General features: G+C 38.0%; 1 protein-coding gene across 3 annotated transcripts in view; it reads left to right on the forward strand.

Moving 5' to 3' along the window:
- The first annotated feature begins 2,736 nt into the window (after nt 1-2,736).
- LOC138828778 (endogenous retrovirus group K member 18 Env polyprotein-like) overlaps nt 2,737-12,731 on the forward strand; it is a 49,447-nt gene continuing 39,452 nt past the window's right edge. For 2 of the 3 annotated variants that reach the window (XM_070024919.1, XM_070024920.1), the window contains exons 1-2: nt 2,737-2,918; nt 4,222-4,314. The gene's annotated coding sequence lies outside the window, so the exon portion shown is untranslated. Of the gene's footprint in view, nt 2,919-4,221; nt 4,315-12,399; nt 12,535-12,731 lie in introns of all 3 variants that reach the window. The other variant, XR_011372348.1, reaches the window with a different exon arrangement.

Below are 12,731 nucleotides of genomic sequence, written 5' to 3' on the forward strand. Positions count from 1 at the left end.
AATGGCTCCAGGCAACTAGTATCATGTATACCTTTTAGCTTTCTCATGGATTGTTTTTATACCTTTGAACACTCTCTGTGGCATTTTCACCTGTCACAGTCTGATGTACATCTCATGGCAGGCATTTGCAGATAACTATGGGGCTAATCAGGTTAACATAAATTAGTGAATTGAATTTGAGTGCCAATTTTGAGGTGCAGGAGCATTGCCTAAAAGGACCAGTAGCTATTTGGCATGAAGTAGTCATTAAACAGTGACTATAGAGCCTTTGTTGCTAGATCTTTCAGTTTTCAAGGGAAATTGGACACTTGCACTTTTGTATGAAGACTGGTTTTTAAACATGGAACTCATTTAAAAGTTTAGGCACTATATAGATAAATTAAAAACATCTCTAGGCTAGATTTGACACTCCAAGCTCTAGACATGTGTTTGGTTCTTTGTGTATGAATCATGTCTCCTGATTCAAATGAGTGTTTTCCTTTCTGTTAGCATTTTTGGTATGTATCTTAATTATAGTAGTGTGCTGGTCTTTCTGCCTTAGTTGTTAATATGTTTATAAAATCTGTTTGAAACACATATTGGCTCTTTCCTACATGTAGTCCATCTCTCTATAAAATAGGTTTATACATACCTGTGTGTATGGGTGAAGGAGGGTGAAAGAGAAAGAGAGAGAGCACAAGAGAAGAGGGTAAAGGAAAGGGGAGGAAATACATTTATTCTCTCATGCTATTTGATTCTCCTCTTCTTCTGGAAGGAATTAGATTGGGTAATTGAATTGCTGCTTAAAAGTTGATCTGAGGTGCAGGGAATGTGGTTTAGTGATAGTGCTTGCCTACCATACATGAAAGCCCATTGTTCGGTTCCTCAATACCACATACACAGAAAAATCCAGAAGTGAGGCTGTCTCTCAAGGGTTAGAGTGCGAGCCTTGAGCAAAAAAAGCTCCAGGACAGTGCCTAGGCCTTGAGTTCCAGTTCCAGGACTGGCAAAAAATGTTAAACTAGGAATTCAATGGATATACCCAAATGGTGGAGCTCTTCTCTGGTATGTGTGGGGTCCTAAGTTCTATCGCTAGCACTGTAAAAAAAAAAAGTAAATATAAAATATAAGTCAATCGTCATCTCTTTTGTCACATCAAATGTTCCAATACTAACAGAATTTTGGTATATTTATGATGAATATTTTTAATAATAGCAAAAGGCCCAGAATAGTGTTTTATATTTATAATCCTAGACACTCCAGAGAAGGAGATAGGAGGATTAAGGTTTAAGAGCAGACCAAACAAAAAGTTAGTGTTTCAGAGATAGCAAGCATGGTAGTGTATGCCTGTAATCTCAGGTACTTGAGAGGCAGAGGTAAGAAATTCATGGTCTGAGGCTTGCCTAGACAAATTTGGGAAACCCTATCTAAAAAACAAAAGCAAAAGGATTAGGGACATCTTTTATTCCCTAGGGCCACCACTACAAATAGGAAACAAAACCCTAAAAAACTGTTCTGACAGAAATGTTTTTTGATAGATTAAATCTCTGGAAGAGTTTTAGTAGGAAGTGATTACTAAAGATTTTAAAGGATAGTCAGTAAAAGGGGAAATAGATAATGAACCTCCTCACAATGAAAAACTTGCTCAGGGAAAGACTCTAGGAAGACAGGAAAAAAATAAACTATAAAGTAGCATGAAATATTTGCAAGCCATATAGTAGAGGAATTAAATCTCCAATAAACAGTGTTCTCAAGTCTCTGTAGTACATTATGATAAAAACCAAACCAGAATGATTGGATAATGACCAAAAGATACAAATAAATGTTTCACTAAAGAATATATACTCAGCAAATAAACATATAAAAGGATGCGTTGGTCCCAACCGTTAGAGGAATGCAATTTAAAATGCTCAGTGAGGTACCAGTACACACCTATCTGAATGGTTCAATCAAAATAGTGACAACACATGGTTGATCAGAATTCAGGGGAACTTGATTATTCTTACATTGCCACTTGGAAAATGAAGTGATAGTTTACATGGGAAAAGAATAGAACAATACCTTGTTTTGGGACAGTCCTGTGGATTGAGCTCAGTGCCATGGCACTATCCTTGAGCTTTTTTGCTCAAGGCTAGCGCTCTACCACTTGACCCACAGTGCCAGTTTCCGTGCATGTGGTACTGAGGAATCAAACTCAGGGCTTCATGCATGCTAGGCAAGCTTTCTACTGCTAAGGCACATGTCCAGCCTAACAGTAACATTTAAAACTAAACTGAGTAGCTCAAGAGAAAGCTTTGGTTCCCATAAACACCTATACATAAGGTTTCTGAATCATCTTATTTCTGTGATAGTCCCAAAGTACATTTATACCAAGGACTATTCAGAAACAATAAAAAAAAGTCTTAATACAATAAAAGTGGGTCTGGAGGGACTTAAATGCTGTGTAAAAAATTCTTAACAAGTGGCATGCTATGTAATTTCATCTATATTTCTTGAAGTGAAATAGGTTCAGTTGAAATCTGTTGAAATGTGAAGATTGGTGGATTCTGCCACAATGAATTATGCTTCAGTTATGGAAGCTGTTACTAGGAGAACCTGGGGGAAGATCTGTGGGATCTTGTCTGTATTAATTTACTAATGTTTCTGCCTGTGACTCTGTGAAAGTGTAAAAAGATTTAGACAAATAATGTATACTAAAAAAGCTGACCTCAATCACGTTTTTCCCTTGGGCTTTCTGATAAAGATGATCGTTGAGTCTCCAGTGATAACTGAAGATGGAAACTGGGAGTCAGTGGAGAATTCTGAGTCTGTGAAGAGTAATGAATCTGTTGACCAACATGCCAATCAAGAAAGTTAATGGAAGCTGTAGTGCCCAGTTGAAAAGACCAGATGTTGGGTCTTCCAGGGACCCTGAGACTTCAGAAGTTCTCCCTTTTCAGGTATTACAGACAGCCACTGACTAGAATCTCTTTTTTTTTTTTTTTTGTGGGTCATGGGGCTTTGAGCTCTGGGCTTGGGCGCTGTCCCTGTGCTCTTCAGTTTAAGGTGAGCACTCTACCACTTGAAACACAGCACCACTTTCGGTTTTTCTAATGGTTTATTGGAGATAAGAGTCTCATGGACTTTCCTGCCTGGGCTGGCTTTGAACTCTGATCTTCAGATCTCAGATACTCAGCCTCCTGAGTAGCTAGGAAAACAGGTGTGAGCCTCTGGTGCCCAGCTAGAATCTCTATAAAATATTGGGATTTAAAAATATTGGGGTTAACCTGGTACCCCTGGCTCAGACCAGTAATCCTAGCTCCTGAGGATGCTTAGGTCCAGATGAAATGCAGATTCAATTTCCAACTAAATTCCAGCAAAATGCTACACTAGAGGTATGGCTCAAGTGGTAGAATGCCAGTCATGAGCAAGCAAAACAAACGTGTGAGGCCCTGGTACAAGGAAAAAGAAGTTGGGGTTAACAGACTCAAGCTCAATGCTAATTTAGGATTGAAATTCTTTACTTGTTTTTACAACCATAAATAATAGTTTTTCAGTTCTATAAATGCCATCAGCAGTGATTACCTTTGCTGCATGGTGCCTACATGATGAAAACATGCAAGTGTCTGTCAGTCAAGCAGTGCATTAAGCAAATATTATTTGGTTCCCCATACTTTGGCTAATAATTAGATAACTTACGTATATTATACTTTTTCATACTTTCTTGTGTCTTCCCTCCCCCGCTCATTTACTGGGACAGTAGGAAACTTTCCAAAGATATATCCCAAGCCAGATGGGGATATTGGAGCAGCTGGGGCAACTCATTGCTCTCCTCAGGCTCAGCTACAGTAGCCATTGTGTGTAAGATCATCAGTCATTTCATTACTGTGTGTGTTTATATTGTTACAAGGGACTTTGTTAATAAATCTCCTTCTACATTTGTTCAAGGGATTTAATTGTTTGAAGACAAGTGATCATGAGATAGATGATAGACATCGCAAGTAGAATTGGTAGCATTTTCTTATTAGAATGAAGTCTAGGAATTGCTATAAATGTCTGTTCTTTAGTGATGATGTATCAGAGTTTTTGTATAAAAAATGTTATACTAAGGAGATATTTCCAAGGACTAATAACCCTAATTGTTAAAAATAAACTGTCTTATAGCTATCATGATTTTAGATGCATGGACTTTGATATTACATTTTTGAAATTTAGGTTGTTTAGTTTGGTAATAAAGAGCAACACATTTTGATTTTTCTCTAGGACAAGATACTTCAAATATCATTGAAAAGGCAGAGACTTCCCTTGGGATCCCTAGTCCCATTGAGATTTCAGCCGAAGTCAAACATGCTGGAGGTCTGTATATGGAAACATTAAGTCCTAGGATACTTTGGATTCAGTAGCTAGCTTGTGCATTTTTGATACTAAGGACATGGGGATATTCTACAGGTGTGGTGTGTTGTCTTGTGAATCCAGCTGCCAGTTAGAGATCTGTGTCTTATAACTGCTCATATCCCTCTACTCTGCATCTGAAGTAATTTCAAGGACTGCTACATATTAAAATGATATTGTTATATATGTTGAATATAAGAATTGCTTAGCACTTTGTTTGGCAACCAAGGCTAGGTGAATTTAAATCTGTCACGACCAAAAAGTATTTTTGTTCATTTAGGGCTATTTTTTGCCTTTTGTTTTTTGTTTGTTTGATTGTTTTTCTGCCTTTTGTTTTCTGATAACTGGGAATTGAGCCCAGGATGTTGCACTAGCTAGGCAAGTGTTTTGCCATTGAGCTGAGGTACATTCTAGACTTTTTTTCTATTTTTTTTTTTGCATTTTCTTTATCTACTGAGGGGCGTCTGAGTTGGTTCCATATCTTAGCTATGGTAAATAATGCTGCAGTAAACATAGTTGTGCTGGTAGCTTTAGGATGGTCTTGTTTGTGATCATTTGAGTATATGCCCAAAAATAGGATTGCTGGGTCATAGGGGAGCTCTATGTAGTCTTTTGAGGAACCTCTATACTACTTTCCAAAGTGGTTGAACAAGTTTACACTCCCACTAACAATGCAGTAGGGTTCTGCACATATCCCCTCCAGCATCTGTTGTTATTAGAGTTCTTTATTCTAGCCATTCTAACTGGGGTGAGGTAGTATCTCAATGTTGTTTTGATTTGCCTTTTTTTTCATGGCTACGGTGGTTGAGCATTTCTTCATGTGTCTATTGGCCATTCTTATTTCCTCTTCAGAGAAGTTTCTCTTTAAGTCTTTAGCCCACTTATTTATTGGGCAGTTGTTTCTTTGAGGATTTGTTGTTGGAGGATTTGATTTTTTGAGTTCCAGGTATGTTTTAGATATGAGACCCTTATCTGTTGTATGGCTAGTGAAATACTTCTCCCAATCGGTGGGCTTTCTATTGATCTTGCTAACTATGTCCTTTGCCATGCAAGAAGCTCTGCAATTTCATGCAATCCTATTTGTCCAATCTTTCTTTGCTTTGTTGTGTTTCTGGGTCTCTTTTAAAAAAAATTTGGCCTGTGCCAAGGTTTATTCTTGAAAGTTTGTAATGATCAAAAGGAAACCTGCACTTCTAATCCATATGGAAAAGTTTTGAAGACCAGTCTGTTTTCTTCATCTCTCATAGCCCTTATTGTTTCTCATTTAAGACTCTTTACTCATCTCTATCATTTTTTCTCTAGAAGCAGATTTATTCTACCTGTCTTTCTCCATCTTCAGAGTTATATTGCGTCTTGGCATACACCTATCAGATACTAATAGGTTCCACTATCACTACTTGTGAATACCTAAGAGAGAACTGGATTGACCTACTTTCAGGTCCATAGTGCATGGGTCAGTAGAATGGAGAGATAACTTCATCGGACATGGCAAATTACTCCATATATGAGGCACTGTTCTTAATGATGCTTGCATAAGTGAGGCTACTTTGTCTGTGACTAACACACTATGTGTTTAAAAATGAGTTTATTTTTCTCCCTGAAGAACTCTACAAATAGAGTACTGCATGTTATTTTGGTGAATGTAGGGTCCTGGTATCTTCACTTTTATTTGTTAGGTTCTTTATAATTTTGTAATTGTTGTCAGATCATGCTGTGAGTGCAGGTATGGTATTCTCAAACAGATAAGCTCAAATTCAGGAGTTACAGAGACAGGAAGTTTCATTTCTCCTCATACTCCCAGCAGCTAGAATGGTTTAATGTCTAACTCTGATGCTTTGAGATGTTGGAAGATTAAAGTGTTGGCATTTTCAGAAATTTTTGTCAGGAATTGCTTTTAGTGGGCAAGGAAAACAGGAGTTAGAAGTATGTTTGGATAGTAAACAGCAGTGATTTTATAAGACTTGAAGGATATTTGTCATTCAGAGCCAGCCATATTTTAGAAGGGGAATAAAAATTATGGAGAACCCTGGGAAGAGTGGCTAGTATTAATGTATTAAAAAGTTAGAGAGTTAATGGATCATGAATATGAAAATCTAAGCAAAGGTGATAGGGAGAATACACCTTTTTTATACCTTTGAAGACTAGCATGGAGAACAGAATTTAGGTTGTGTTTACTTGTGTCTCATGAGTAGAGAACTCCCACTACTCAGTGGAAGTTTTATGGACTTAGATTTTAGTTGAATATTAAGTGTACCAGAATAGAATGGGTGGCTTTTTTATCCTAACGTCTTTCTCATCTTCTAAAATTTCTAAGCATTAATTTCACTGTGAAGGAAAGTATACTGGCGATGGTTTTTTTTTAGAAGTTTGAGATAAAACATACCAATGAAATCACTTGGTCATCTTTTTTGCAATTTTGTCATGTTCCTTTAAGGATGTTGTCTTCTGCTATCTGTGTGTGTGTGTGTGTGTGTGTGTGTGTGTGTGTGTGTGTGTGTGTGTGTGTGTGTGTGTGTTTAGTGTTCCTGGAGCTTGAAGTCAGGGCCTGGGCGCTGTTCCTGACCTTTTTGCTCAAGGCTGAGTAGCTAGGATTATGGTTGTGAGCTACCAGTGCCCGGCCTCTTTCTTTTTTAATGTGTATGTTCTGGCACTGGAGCTTGAATTCTGTCTTCACAGTCTACCTTGTCTCCCTCCTCCACAGATGGCATTTGAACCCTGCCTCTGGTTTTTGCGGGATAAATAAATGGAGATGAAAGTCTCACAGACTCTTCTGCCCTGGTGGCTTTCCATTGTGATCTTTAGATCTCAGCCCAGAGTAGCTAGGACCATAGGCATGAGTCAACAGTCACCCTGTCCTGCTTTCCCAATTCAGATTGATACTTAAAAACTTTTTAACTGTTATTAAAAGATACTGGTTACAGTTATAGAAGTTGGGTAAAGAATACATTTCTTTTTTATCAGTCATGGACATGAACTCTGGGCCTGGACGCTGCCTCTCACCTCTAGAGCTCAAGGCTAGTTAGTGCTCTACTACTTGAGCCACAATGCCACTTCTAGTTTTCTGATGGTTTATTGGAGATAAGAGTCTCACAGACTTTGATGCCAGGGCTGGCTTTGAAGCACAATCCTCGGATCTCAGCTTCCTGAGTAGCTAGGATTACAGGTGTGAGCCACTGGTGCCTTGCTAAGAGTACATTTCTTTTTGGACAGTGTCACCATTTCCTTCTCTGTTAGGCTTGTTTAGAGGGAGTCTAGTGTGGCCTTCAATCTTTTTTTAATTTTTTATTTTTTATTGTGATTGATTACATAATTTCCCGAATTTCACAGTATTGTGGGATAGTGATGCTGTTAAAGTCACAAACACATTCTAACTTTCCTGGAGCAAATTGTCTATTATGGTCATAACATTTATGAGTTCTATGAACTTTGTGATAGTTATTTCTTCGACATTGGGTGGTATGTACATTTCTTTTGTTTTGCATAGCATCAGCTGTTCCCTCTTTCCCATTTGTTCCCTCCCTCACATAGCTGTCATTAAGTTGCTTAGTTCATTTTGGTCAATGTCCTGTGCAGATGATGGGTCCTGCTGTTGTATGTTTTCCCCTGATTCCCTCTAGTTCTGTGTCATCTTCCTGGTTCCCCTCTGGTGTACACATATATACCATACATGTGATCAGCAGCATGGAGTTATTTAGTAGTGGTTTGACGAGATGAAGTTCTTTGTTTCTTAAGTCTTGTTAATTTTGTTGTATCACCTAACATTTTGGATTTAACATCCACTTATCAGGGAGACCATATACCATTTGTCTCTTTGCTTTAGGCTTACCTCACTCAACATGCTTTCTTCTAGCTCCATCCATTTCCCTGCAAATGTCATTATTTTGTCATTTCTAATGGCTACATAATATTCCATTGTGTATAGATACCACAATTTTTGGATCCATTCATCTGTGGTGGGACATCTGAGTTGTTTCCATATCCTAGCTATTGTGAACAGTGCTGCAATAAACTGGAGGTGCATCTGTCTTGTATACTGGTTCCTGTTGTTCAGGATAGATGCCTGGAAGTGGTATGACTGGGTCATAATGGAGGTCAATATTTAGCTTTCTGAGGAACCTCCAGATTGCTTTCCAAAGTGGTTGCATAAGTGTACATTCCCACTAGCAGTGTAATAGGGTTCCTCTTTCTCCGCATCGCCTCTAGCATTTGTCATTGCCTGACTTGTGGATGTGGGACATTCTGACTGGGGTAAGGTGGTATCTCAGGGTTGTCATTATTTGCATTTCCTTCACAACCAGGGACGGTGAACATTCCCTCATGTGTTTCTTTGCCATTTTTATCTCTTCATCTGAGAAGTCTCTCTTTAGTTCACTTGCCCATTTAGTAATTGGTTTGTTAGGTTTGGGAGGGATTAGTTTCTTTTTTTTAATTTATTTTTTATTGTGAAAATACTGTACAGAGGGGTTACAATTACATGGGCAAGATAATGAGTACATTTCTTATCAAGCATTGTAGCCTTCTCCTTTGTTTCCCCTTCCCATCCCTTTCCATCCTCCCTCTGGCCCCCTCACCTAATCCTCCCTGCCACCCCCAAAGTTGTAAAGTTCATTTTTACATAACAAGTTGTACTTCTCATTGTTGCAATGGGCCCACCTGTATCCTCATTTAAACGACTTGTTTTTCCCCTTCCCCTGGGATTAGTTTCTTGAGTTCCCTGTATATACTGGATATTAACCCCTTGTTTGATATATTGCTGGTAAATATTTTTCCCAATTAGTTGGTTGTCTTTTTAGCTTGGTTGCGATAGCTTTAGCTGTGCAGAAGCTTTTTATTTGAATGTAGTTCCATTTGTCGAGTCACTCTCCCAATTTGTTGTGACTCTGGGACTCTGTTCAGGAAGTTTCTTCCTGTGCCTATAAGTTCAAGTGTCTCTCCTACTCTGTCCTGCAGTAGTTTCAGAGATTCAGGTTTAATGTTAAGATCTTTAATCCATTTTGAGTTGATGTTGGTGCATGGTGGTAGGCTGGGGTCCACTTTTAGTCTTCTGCATGTGGCCGCCCACTTTTCCCAACACCAGTAGTTGAAGAAGCTTTGTTTCTTCTATTGTATGTCTTTTAGCCTTCAGTCTTAAGGACTAGTTTATCTTTACTGCTGCGCCCTGATTCCTCTGAATTCACTCTTATTCCTCAGGTTTTCAGTGAAATCTGTTCACTTTGGTTGTTTAAAAAACCAGATGTTTCAGCATAGCTTGAGCTATGGGGATTGTGTTGCTTACTACTTATGCTACTTCTTCTCCCAACTGTGTGATGTTACCTAGTGTTTGAACAGTGCATTACTCAGATAAAGACAAATCAACACATCTGTAGATTCTTGGAACATTTTACTTATATAGCTGTATCCTCTGAAGTTTTTTGACTTTAAAGTAGTAGCTGCTTCAGCCTTCCTTGATGCCAGACTTTATCCCTGACTTACATTGCCTGTGAGTGTTCTGTTGTCTGTAGGTTCTCCTCTGTGTGTTGGGGTTTGGAACTTTTCTCTAGGCAGAAAGCCCAGCTGTGGGGCTGACTTTGTTTCTCTTTTCTCCTGGACCAAAGTGGGTTTTTTTTTGTCTTTTGTGTAGTATCTAAAAATAGTTCTTTCTTCTATTTTGTCTGGTTTTCTAGTTGCTGTATAGGAAGGCAAGTGTAGAACTTGAAAGCAAAAGTTCTCTCCATAATAGAGTGTTTGATATAATATAGTTAAATTACTTGGTGTACTAGTTGATCTAGTATAAGATTTTTAAAGGCAAACAGAACTAATTATTCTTGAAACATACTCATCTTTGTAATGTATATTGATTCCCATACTAAGAATCAGCATAGTCTTTTAGGACAAAGTTGAGCTATAATTTTCATACAGTAAAACTTTTTTCTGCAATATGACTTTGTGTTGAGAAATAATGGTTATGTTTATACTGTATAATCACAGTATATTGTGATGCACAGATACAGAATATTTTCTGTATTTGTATGGCTCACTGAGATATAAGAATATTTTCATTATCTGAGGGAGTTCCTTCATGCCAGTTTGTAGCCACACCTTTCTGTCTGTTCACAGCATTTGCCATCCATTGATCTGTTTCTGACTATAGTTTCCCCTTGTTTAGAAAAATGTTTACTATGTGCAGATCAATACTTTTTTTTTCTTTTGCCAGTCCTGGGGCTTGAATTCAGGACTTGAGTGTTGTCCCTGACCCTTTCTGTACTTAAGGCTAGCAGCACTATTTCCTAATTTTTTTGAGAAGTAATTTGGAAATAAGAATCTCATGGACTTTCCTGCCTGGGTGGCTTCGAATGTGATCTTCAGCTCTCAGTCTTCAGAGTAGCTGAGAAGCTAATATTGCAGGCACAAGTCAGCGGACCACCATTGCCTGGCTATTTTAACCTTTCTTTTTTTCTTTTGGCAATATGAAGTACCACTTGAGCCACATCCTTAATCCTTTCTTCTGCATGCCTCTATCTATCTACCTATCTATGTGTCTATCTATCTATCTATCTATCTATCTATCTATCTATCTATCTATCTATCTATCTATCTATCTATCTATCTATCTATCTATCTATCTATCTATCTATCTATCTATCTATCTATCTATCTATCTATCTATCTATCTATCTATCTATCTATCTAGAGGGAGTAGTTATTTATTTTGATCTATGTTCTCAGAGATGTCAGTTCAAAATGTCAGGGAGGGCATGGCAAAGCAGAATCAATCATACCATGGCAACTAGAAAGCAGAAATAGATAGTTTGTTTTTGGATCTGATCATCGGTTTTGCTTGTGCTGGCTTTGGACTACAATTCTGCCTCTACTTTGTAAGGAGCTGTGATGACAGGCATACACTGTGTCTTTGGATTCTCTTTTTATTCTTTTCACTGTGTAGCCTGAGCATCCATGAATGGATATGAATGTAGCTTAGGCTCGCCTCAGACTCACAATACTCATACCTTAGTATCTGGAGTATTGGCATTATAGGCATGCACTACAATATTTAGTTATACTTTAGCTTTATGCTTTATATTTTTTTCTTAATTTTCATACTGAAAATTAAAACAGTGAATTTTCATAATGTGAACTTGTTCAGAATCTTTAAGAGATAGTATGCCCCTTCTAGGAAGATAACTATAGTCCTGACATTTATCTTAGAATAATTTTGTTTGCTTTTATACTTTACATACTTATAGTACATTTTGTATCTAGCTTCTTCCACAACATTTTTGTATCATTTGACCATGTTGTATTTTGGATGTGGTATTCCATTTTGTCACTATGTCATATTTTATTTATCCCACAGTTGTTAAGCACTAAAATAGTTTCCATGTTATAGCTATCACAAATACTGCTGCTCTGAATATTTTTGTTTATGTCTTTTTTTGGCCAATACTGGGGCTTGAACTCAGGGCCCAGGCACTGTCACTGAGCTTCTTTTGCTCAAGGCTATCACTCTACCACTTGAGTCACAGTGCTATTTCCTGTTGTAATGAGGAATTGTTCTCAGGGATTCATGCATGCTAGGCAAGCACTGTACCATTAAGCTGTCTTCTGATGAACCACTGTACATATGTAGCATAGTAGATACTGGCCAGCAGTTTTCCAAAGAGGAGAATCTACTATGTTTCCACATGCAGTGTGTAATTATTTCCCTTGCTGTTCCACATTCTTCCCAGTACTTAGTATTGTAAGTCACTCTTAAAGAATTGAAACATAAATGGTTGGGCACTGGTGGTTCATGCTTGTAAACCTAGCTCTTCAGGAAGTTGAGATCTGGGGTTGTGGTTCAAAGACAGCCCAAGCAGGAAAATCTGCAAGACTCTTCTCTCTAATGAACCAGCAAACAAAGCAGGAAGTGGAGTTGTTGCACAAGTGGTAGAGTACTATCCTTGAGGAAAAAAGCTCATAGACATCACCTAGGCCCTGAGTTTTAAGTCCCTGGACTGCCACAAACCCCCCACAATACATGCAAATGTATTTTCCCAGTATTGTAGTACTGACATTGATGTTGCTATCTAGGGAAAGGACATTATTAGCGGGGGTTTAGATGCCTTAGAATTCATTGGGAAGAAGACAATGGATGTAATAGCAGAACGGAGTCCTGTATTTAAAATGACTAAGGGTTTGATGAACTGGAATTCTGCACTGTCTCAGGTACTGTTACCTTTACTGGTTTAATTGCTGTTTTCTGTTGTTTGTGGCTTTTTTTTTTTAATTTGAATTTTTCCCTTTGTTACCTTGGGACTCCGTTAGTGTGTTTTCTTGTAAAGAATTATCAATGCATTATAAAATTAAGGCATTTTTTATGGGCTGGATTTTTTTTATGGGTTTGTCTAATGCTTAGACAAACA

The sequence above is a fragment of the Dipodomys merriami genome, unplaced genomic scaffold, assembly GCF_024711535.1.
Source record: "Dipodomys merriami isolate MVZ:Mamm:240054 unplaced genomic scaffold, mDipMer1.0.p SCAF_1636, whole genome shotgun sequence".
Lineage (NCBI taxonomy): Eukaryota > Metazoa > Chordata > Mammalia > Rodentia > Heteromyidae > Dipodomys > Dipodomys merriami.